This window comes from Pteropus vampyrus, unplaced genomic scaffold (assembly GCF_000151845.1).
Source record: "Pteropus vampyrus isolate Shadow unplaced genomic scaffold, Pvam_2.0 Scaffold53, whole genome shotgun sequence".
NCBI lineage: Eukaryota > Metazoa > Chordata > Mammalia > Chiroptera > Pteropodidae > Pteropus > Pteropus vampyrus.
This window is the reverse complement of record NW_011888834.1, coordinates 5,218,108-5,228,435: the sequence shown is the minus strand read 5'-3', so window position 1 is coordinate 5,228,435 and position 10,328 is coordinate 5,218,108. Positions and strand designations below refer to the sequence as shown.

General features: G+C 33.3%; 1 pseudogene; it reads left to right on the top strand.

Moving 5' to 3' along the window:
* Nucleotides 1–4,342: 4,342 nt before the first annotated feature.
* On the top strand, nt 4,343–4,458 carry LOC111739731 (annotated as a pseudogene).
* The last annotated feature ends 5,870 nt before the right edge of the window (nt 4,459–10,328 follow it).

Genomic DNA, 10,328 nt, shown 5'->3' with positions numbered 1-10,328 from the left:
GAATAAACACATAATAGAATACTCTGCAGCTGCTACAAAAGAATGATGAAGAGCTCCACAATCAGAGATAGAGTGATTTCCAAGAAACAAAGAGCAGAAAAGTAACTATAGCACACTAACTTTTGGTTAAGAAAAAAAGGAAAATATAAAATTATTCATGTATCTGTATACTTTACAAAGAGAGTCATGGGGAAGATATATTATTTTATTTTTATTTTTACTTTTTTATAGTTCTTTTGTAAACATGAAGTCAGACAGTTGTCTCTAATTGTGTATTGTCCTTTGGTTATAGTCTCTAGAGAAAGAGTGCTTGGCTGGATGAGCCAGAGGTCTTACTCAGTATTACATTTCTTATATCATTGTTTTATATTTGTCAGAGTAGAGGAAGAAGGTTTTTGATTTCTCTTGTTTTGCATACTATAGCAGGTTCAAATTAGAGATTGGACCAATTAAGGGAATAATAGCTAAAATTTATTTAATGCGTTATTCCTGATAATGTTATCGGGTGTCCGCTTTCATGCTGCACCAAGGCCACTTCTCTCTTTGGCAGATAGCGGGAGCTGCCTTCGGTCTTGTCATTTTCTCTGTACTTGTTGGTGTCACGATACAAAAGATAATCCACGCGCAATCGAACTCTGAATCTTTTTCATTGTCGAAACGAACAAACAAAAACTTGTGTCAAATGAAATTTTTCCCTTTGTGATGTTTAAGAGTGGTGTCAGATATGATTAAAGCACCTTTGTGGTTGTATCTCAGGCTGTATTTCTCCTGGGCATTAGGGAAGTTATATTAGAAAATAAGACTGGCAACCCACAGGGGAAGATGGGAATGACCAGGAAGGGATGGCATGGGATGGCACTTTTCTGAGTGTACCTTTTAGATAGTTTTGACCTCTTGGAACCGTGATAACATTGTACACACTCAAAAGAAACATAAAATTTAAAAAAATGAACCAGACAAATTGAACATAACTGTATTTCAAATGAATAACATTGTCATGCTGAATAGAGAAAGGACTTAACTTGAATAGCTTTTGAGGTCAGTATTTTGATTCTATGCCCTCAGATTAAAGATTTTTAAAAGTTTTAAATAAATAATTGAGCTCCAGATAGTAGGGGTTTTTCTGTTGTTGTTGTTGTTCACTCTTTGTAGTGCTATGGGTTAACAACTGGCAACTACTTCCTGTGTATTTGATGACTGGACAATCAAATAAATCAAATAAATATACTGAGTATAATGTAAGCTACATTTCTCATTGTCAGACAAGAGAGTTAGAAATGTATAAACGTGAAAACTAGAATGTACACTCTGTGGTCGGTAGTTTGTCATTGGAGTGAACTCATTTATGTGAATATATATATATATATACACACACACACACACACACATATATGTAACTCTGAAACTTACTCATCATATATAACTGTAACTTTATACCTATTGAAAAACATATATGTGTGTGTGTGTGTGTATTCATTATATATGTATACATATGTTTGAATATATGTTGTTTTAATCACTTATTTATTTCTATCTATGAACTTTTGATTATTCACTTAGTTGGAAGAAAGTCGCAAAAGGTTATTTGTACATATATGACTTAAGATTATTTCTTTTATCCTAATTATATACTTTTTTAAAGCCAATATTTATATTCATTTGTATTCCCTAATCAGGATGATATAACCTGAAGTATGCTCAGAGAAAGAAAGAAATAATCATTTGTATTCCCTGATCAGGATGATATAACCTGAAGTATGCTCAGAGAAAGAAAGAAATAATCTTAAGATAAAAAAATATATATACCATGATGATCTGAGTGAATAACTGAGAATTGATTTCATGCCTTTATGATAATTGATATTTCAGAGAATTAATTAATCTTAGTTGTAGTTACTTAAAGCTTATAAATTTAAAATACCTGACATTTATAAAGTCCAGTTTTTCATAGTTTGTTGAGAAATTAATTACATTTGTCCAAATATTTTTACCCAAAATTGTATGACTAAGAACTAAAAACCATCACAAAGATAATGTTTGCAAGGAGCCTGCATTTATGATAACCATTTGTAAGAGCATACTTCATTAGGAGGAGACAAAATTTGATAGTTTTATGGATTCTTCCATGAAACAATAAAATGAGAAAGAGCTTTGGGCATTGAACCAGGAATCTGCCTGGGGTCTCTGTGTGTCTTTTATGGAGTCATTTAATCTTTCTGTAACTTGACTTCCTCAAGACAGAAATATCTGTCTCAGGTGTTCTATGATGATTTAAATATAGTAACGCATGTGAACATGTCTGATAATAGTAAGGTATATGCAAATACTAATTGCTGTGAACATGTTTGTTTGTTCCATTTCAAATGAGAGTTTAGAAGCCTAAATTTTAACTCTCTGAGACCTTTTACTGCTTGCATAGTCAACTCATAAAAAGGCAGAACAGCCTCTCACTGCTGTGCTTGCTGATTCATTTCCTTAACATGTAAGGAGATAAAAAGATAATTTATTCTACTTTTATTGATTGCTGAATGTCTCAGAATTTAAAAAAAAATTAAAATTTAGAAAAGATTAATGTGTGCTTCAATGCCTAGTAAATTCTATTTGATCAGCTTAAATTATGAGGAGTTACGTCTCAACATTGTAAGATTTAAAAACATGATTTAGGAGAAACAAAAGATTTTATGACATAGTAAAGGTGGTAGGATAATCCAGTGATCTCAATCAGTCGCAGTTTCATTTCAATCTTGTTTAAGAAATACGGCCATTACCTGCCTGATATTGTAACAAAGTATTTGGAAATAATGGAATGTTGAGTCATTCTTCTGGAGGTCAGTGGACATGTCAAAGCTAGTATTAGAGACTGATCATGAAAAATTTCACGGGACTCTGTTGTATAGAAGATCTCTGAAACTTAGTCATCATATATAACTGTAACTTTATACCTATTGAAAAACACCTCCTCATTTCTCCCTCCCCTGTTCCCTGGTAACCACCATTCTGTTGTCTATTTCTGTACCTCTGATACTTTAGATATTCCATATATGAGGAATCATGCAGTGGTTGTCCTTCGAGGCTGAATAGTGTTCCGTTTATGTATTCCATTTATGTATCACATTTCTTTTATCCATTCTTCTGTCCATGGATGTTTAGGTTTCTTTTATGTCTTTGCCATTGTAAATAATGCTGCAATGAACATGGTGGTGCAGATATTTCTTTGATTTAAGTTCTTTTGGATGTACACCCAGAAATGGATTTGCTGGCTCATATGGTAGTTCTAGATAATTTTTTCCTGTTTTCATACATAATGCCTATAGTTAATAATAAGGCATTGTGGCTTAAAAATCTGTTAGTAGGGTAAATCCCATGTTAAGTGTTCTTACCATAAAAAATAAAAGTAAAACAAAGTAAAACAAAACAAAACAGAAAAACAGAAGGACACGAGGACATTTTTGGAGGTGATTAATATATTTATTACCTGGTAACATGTAATATATTATTTTACACATATATTATTTGTGGGCGATTTTTGTATACTAATTATATCTCAATAAAGCTAGGGGAAAATATCATGGGAGTCAACTTCTCAAATTTTTATATTCTCAAAATTTAGATTTTCCCAGGAATGTCATAAGCATGAACGTGTGTAGTTACGGTACGCTGAGTCCCCAGAGGTCATCTGCTTAGGCCATTATCCAAAACAACCCAGCTCTGGGAAGATGACACAGAGGACTTCATGAGCCTAACATTCTGTTACATTGTGCCTTTCGAGAAGCATTTAGAAACAGGATTATTTTCTTTTTTACTGACTTAGATCAGAGAAGAGGACCTTTTGGATTTTAAGAGATGAGTTTTACATAGTTTTGAGTATTTCAACCTTTTTCAAAATAACAAGCTTCCTGAATGAGATGAGAGATTGCTCTTGTCATGTTGTCTTTCCATGGTGCCTAGTAGTAAATCTTTTACCAGTAGAAGGGCTGTAGGGAGGTTCATGAGTAAAGAGATTGGGTCTTGTCAAGTCAGGAATCTCAAGACCTGCAGAGGGAGATTAAATTGGGTCTCTCTTAGTAATTTCAGAATGACTACCATTTTTTTCCTAGAAATATTGGTGGTATATTGAATATTGAATATTTTCAGTAAAAATGATTATAATCACCACATCCATGGGATATATATTTTGAAATGTGAGATAATGTGCACACTTGCCAAGAAAAAGGGCTATACATAAGGTAATTTATCCTTTTTAGATGTGTTTGAGGACGTGGTTCAATAGTGTAGCAGCTAGCTTGTCTGCTTTACATGCAGAAGGTCCTGGGTTCACACTCCAGTGGAGCCACGGTCCGTGGTCCATCGCCATGTCACCCTGAACAAGCCTGATGTCTGATTTCAGAAGCTAAGCAGGGTTGGGCCTGGTTAGTACTTGGATGGGAGACCACCTAGGAAGACCAGGTGCTGTAGGCATAAATAATAATAAATAAATAAAATAAAGATGTGTTTTGTTTATGTTTTCTTAGTCACATTGGTGACATTGAGGCAGTTAGTAGCTCTTCAAGGACTACCATTTCCTAACAAAATTTTTCCTTATTTTCTCATGGAAGAGTAAATTACTTAATTTTCCTATACTTAAATAATCATAGAGTTGTGAGGATTACATGGTATGATGTCTATAAGGCACTTACTGCAGAACTTGATGAATAATATGTGGGCATGTTGCGAATCTTCATGGCAGTAAATAATTAAGTCGTTCCTGGAGAAACTCTAAAATTGCTGTGTCAAATTCCTTTTAATTTTTATAATAATAAAAGTAAAAAATTATACAATATTACTCTACTGACCAAAGTTTAGCAAAAACTATATACCAGACACTATTACATGATATCTTTGAATATTAGTTACAGTAACTTACAGAAGAAAATTTTAAGAAATTCTTAGGTATCTCAATGGAAGAGATAAGAACTCTATGAAAGAGAATAAAATTATAGATAGGAAACAAGCTGTAAAGACAAAAACGAACAAAAGGATAATGAGCTGGAAAGAGAAATGAATGAAATGAGGAAAGACTAAAAGGAAACTAAAAACACAGCAACAGAAGTGGAATCTTAGTGAAGGTGATGGGGATAAGAAAATGTTCTTGTGATCTCTAAGGGTACCAGAACTGTATATTTCAGTCCAGTAACTAGCTGAACACAAGCAAGTCAGGGCAGCGGTGGTATATGCAGGTAGATGGGACAATATCTTAGAATAAGCAACAAGAGGCCAACAGGGACATAATTTTTTTATTTTTATTTTTTGGTTGAGATAAAATTCCCATAACATATGGTTTACCATTTTAACCATTTTAAAGTATAAAATTCAGTGGTTTTTACTATATTTACTATCAAATTCCAGAACATTTTTATTACTCCAAAAGGAAACCACATGCCTCCTAATTTTCCCTCCCCCCATCCCCTGGAAACCATTAATCTACTTTCTATTTCTGTGAATTTACCTATTCTGGACATGTCACATAAATAGAATCATATAACACTTTTGTATTTTTCTTCATACTTTTGTGTCTTTCTTTTTTCACTTATCAGAATGTTCTCAAGGTTCATCTACGTTATACTTGAATCAGTACTCTATTCTTCTTTATTGCTGAATAATATACCATTATACGGATATATCGCTTTTGTTTATTCATTCACAGTTAAGGAATGTGTGTCATTTCTGTTCTTTGGTTGTTATAAAAAATGCTGCTATGGACATTCCTTTATAAGTTTTTGTGTGAACATATGTTTTCAATTCTCTTAGGTATATACTTAGGAGTGAAATTGCTGGGTCACATGGTAACTCTGTTCAACTTTTCAAGGGACTGTCAACTGTTTTCCACAGTTGCTGCACTATTTTACCGTCCTACCAGCAATGTCTGAGGATCCCATTTTCTCTACATCCTTGCCAACACTTGCTATTGTGTATAGCCATTCTAGTTGGTCTGAAGTGGTTTCTTATTGGGGTTTCTATTTCTGTTTTTCTGGTGAGGAATGACATTGAGCATCTTTTCAGTGCTTATCGGCCATGTATTACTTCTTTGGCAAAATGTCTATTCACATCTTTTTCCCATTTTTACATTGGATTCTTATTGTTGCATTGTAAACATTCGTAATATGTTCTAGATACTAGGCCCTTATCATATGTGGTTTGTAAATATTTCCTCTCATTATGTGTGTTGTCTTCTTCCTTTCTTAATAGTGATGCCATTGCCTAATCCAAGGTCATGAAGATTTACAAATTGGTTTTCTTTTAAGAGTTTAATAGTTATAACTCCTGTATCTAGCTCTTTGATTCATTTTGTGTTATTTTTTTTTTTATGTATGGTGTGAGCTAGGGATCCAAATGCATTCTTTTTATATGACTTCATTCAGTGGCCCTAGCACCATTTGTTGAAGAGACTATTCATTCCACATTGCATACCTTTGGTAACCTCATTGATATCAATTGACTATATATATATATATATACACACACACACACACCCCTCCCCCACACACATACACATACATACATATATACACACATACATAACATAAATATATGTAGAAAAAAACATATATATACTTATTTATTTATGGGCTCTCAATTCTATTCCGATGACTTATATGTCTACCCTTATACCAGTATCACACTCTTTCGATTACTGTAGCTTTGTAGCTTTGTGGTAAGTTTTGAAATCAGGAGTCGTGAGTACTCCTACTTTGTTTTTCACTTTCGAGATTATTTTGGCTATTTGGGAACACTTGCATTTCCACATAAATTATAAGATCAGCTTGTCCATTTTTGTGAAGAAAAGCAGTCGGAATTTTGATATGGATTGCATTGACTGTACATAAATATGGTGAATTTTACTGTCTTAACAATATTAAGTCTTTCGTTCCATGCGCATGAAATATCTTTCCATTTATATAGGCCCTCTTTATTTCAACAATTTTTTTTTTTTAGTGTAGAAACCTTTCACTTCCTTGATTAATGTTATTCTCAAATATTATATTCTTTTAAGTTTTTATAAATAGTATTATTTTCTTAATTTCATTTTCAATTATTCATTGCTATTATACATTGATTTTTGTATATTAATCTTATATCCTGAAAGTTCCCTGAACTCACTTATTAACTCTAATTTTTTGTTTATCTATATATTCCTTAGGGTTTTCTATGTTATAAGAGTATGTCATTTACAAATAGAGATCGTTTTACTAGTTCTTTTCCAATCTGGATGCCTTTTCTTTTCTTTTCTTGCTTAATTGCCGTAGTTAGAACTTTCAGTAAAATGTTGAATGGAAGTGGTAAACATTGGCATCCTTGTTTTGTTCTATATTTGAGAGGATAAACATGTTAGCCGTGGGTTTTTCATAGATGATCTTTAAAAAGTTGAGGAAGTTCTTTTCTGCTTTTAGTTTCTTTAGGCTGTTTTTTTTTTTTTTTTAAATTGTGAAAGGATGTCAGATTTTGTCAAATGCTTTTTCTGTCACTATTGAGATAATCCTGTGCTTTCCCCCCTCAGTTCTACTAATGTGGTGTATAACATTGATTGACTTCCATATACTGAGCCAAGGTTTTATTCCTAGGATAAATCCCACTTGGCAATGGTGTATGATCATTTTAATATGAAGCGGTATTCATATAATACTATTTGCCAGTATTTTGTTGAGAATATTCTATAGGAATTTTGATTTGTAGTTTGTGATGTTTTTATCTGCTTTTGATATCAGGATTTATACAATGAATAAGGAAGTGTTACCTTCTCCTCTATTTTTTAAAAAAACTGAAAAGTATTGATGTTAATTCTTCTGTATAAGTTTGGTAAAATTCACCCATAAATCATCTCTTCCTGAGCTTTCTTTTGGTGAAAGTTTTTAATTAGTGATTAGATCTATTTAATTATTATAGGCTTATTCAGATTATCTATTCTTGAGTTTGTTTTTGTAGTTTGTGTGTTTCTAAGAATTTGTTCATTTCATGAGGTTATCTAATTTATTGGCATACAATTGTTTGTAGTATTCTCATAATCCTTTTTATTTTTATATGGTGGGGTGGAATGTCTCTACTTTTATACCTGGTTTTGGTAATTTCAGTCTTCTTTCTTTTTTTTTCTCTTGTCCAGTTTAACTACTTTCCCAGTTTTATTGTTATTTTCAAAGAATGAACTTTTGGTTTTGTTGGATTTCTCTATTTTTTTTAGCTCTATTTTATCTCTTGTCTATCCTTTATTAGTTCCATCTCCTTCTCGTTTTGAGTTTAGTTCGCCCTTTCTTTTTCTATTTCTTACAGTGTAAGTTTAAGTTGTTTATTTTAAACAACTTATGTTCTAATTATGTTCTAATGTAAAGAAGTCATTAGCTATTGCCTGTGAGCACTGCTTTCACTGCATCACACAAGTTTTGCTTTCACTCATCTCAAAGTAGTTTCTAATTCTGTTGTGATATCTTTGACTCACTGGCTATTTAGGAGTGTGTCATTTAATTTTGTTATATTTACACTGGTTATGGGCTAGGCCATGCGACCCCTTGGCCAGCAGGACAGTAGCAAATGATGCAAATAGCAACTTGAAAGTTACTTGTGCCTTGGATTTTGCTCCTTTGTTGCTCCTGAAACCCTACTACTGCTATGTGAACAAGCCTGGCCTTGCCTGCTAAAAGATTAGAGACCATGGGGAGAAAGGCCCCAGGAGACCTGACTATCTCAGAAGAGACCATGGTAATCTAGCCAGCTGACTGTAAAATATGAGCAAACCCAGCTGAAATCTCTCCAGTTCAGGCCATCCCAGAAGAACTGCCCAGCTGAGTAAAACTTAAGTGCAAAATATGTAAAAACTCGTGCCAGCAAATGGTTATTGTTTTCAGTCACTAAATTTTGGGGATTATTTGTTATGCAGCAAAAACTAACTTATAAAGCTTCATTTAGAACTGATTATTCTTTCATTTGAATTTTATTTAAATTTATTCCTTGAGAAGGAGAATTAAGTCTTCTATAAATCTTGTACTCTTTTAGCTCTTTCTTCAGTTTCTTGCATAATATAATCATTATACTTACATTTATTATATACTTACTTTGTGTCAGGTACTTTCTAATGACTTTGTATGTAATTAGAAAAACTTAACCATGTAGATACTATTATCTCCCTTGTATAGATGAAAAAGCTGAGGTACAGAAAAGAGAAATACCTGCCAACTTCACAAATCTAGCCAGTGACAGTGACAGGGTGGGCATTCGAAAGTTATTCAGCATGCACTTTTAATTTGTATAACATACTACTTTTAATTCGTATAATCTACTACATTGCTACACTAAATGGCACATATTGTGTTACATAAGTATTTATCTATGGTAAGTAACTGTGATTCAGTTGACTATGTTCTAAAATTCTTCATTTTTCAGGAAGGATTGCCTTTGTGGAAAGCACCTAACATTTTCCAGAGAACCTCTTACTCTGGGAGCTATCAGAAATGAGTCATAGCTAAGTTCATTAAGCGTCAGTGCCTCAAGAATTCTGCCGAAACTGAATGGCAGGTTTTAAGGGATGTCAACCATTGTGTGGGAAAGAAAATAAACAACACTAAGGCTATGGAAATGTATCTCCCTGGGAATCTTCCCTCCTGGTTTTCTCTTGAGGAGAATGTCCTAAATTCACTTCTAGCATAGCTCACCATCCAGGAGGATTTGTTACATAATTCTTTCCTGTTTCTTGCTTCTTCTGTCAGGCTTTTATCATGCTGTCCCCCGTGAAGCACCAGCCACATGAGAACTATTTTGTATCAGAGTAAAATAGAACACATCTCTTGACCTCAATAATTATAGATGGGGTGAAATTCGATTACAGGGAGGGGTTTGTGATCTAGTAATAGGAGGCTGGGTTTTAACCAGTCTGGGCCCAAACTCAGCCTGAGGACCTTCTGTGAATCTTTTAGGGTATCCACAACTAGCAGCCTTTGCTGGCATACAGTCTCCAGTTGTTGGCTATTTAGATTTTATCAAATATCTAAATAATTTGTGACATACTATTGTCCATTCACTCCTTGGAGCTAAGTTTTATCATTAGCTCAAATCAGATTGCTGGAAGACTACATTTTGGAAATTTGCCAAATTGCCTTTATATAATTGTATTTTCGTGTCTTATCCTCAGAGTTTAAGATGTCGAAACTGGGCTAAAGCCCTGCTCTGTCAATTATTGGTTATGTGATGTTGAGAGAGCTATTTAACTACTTTAAGCCTCCATTTCTTAATTTGGAAAATGTAATAATAAATACTACATAGAGGTTTTGTGAGATTTTAATGATATAGCCCACATTAAAAAAAAA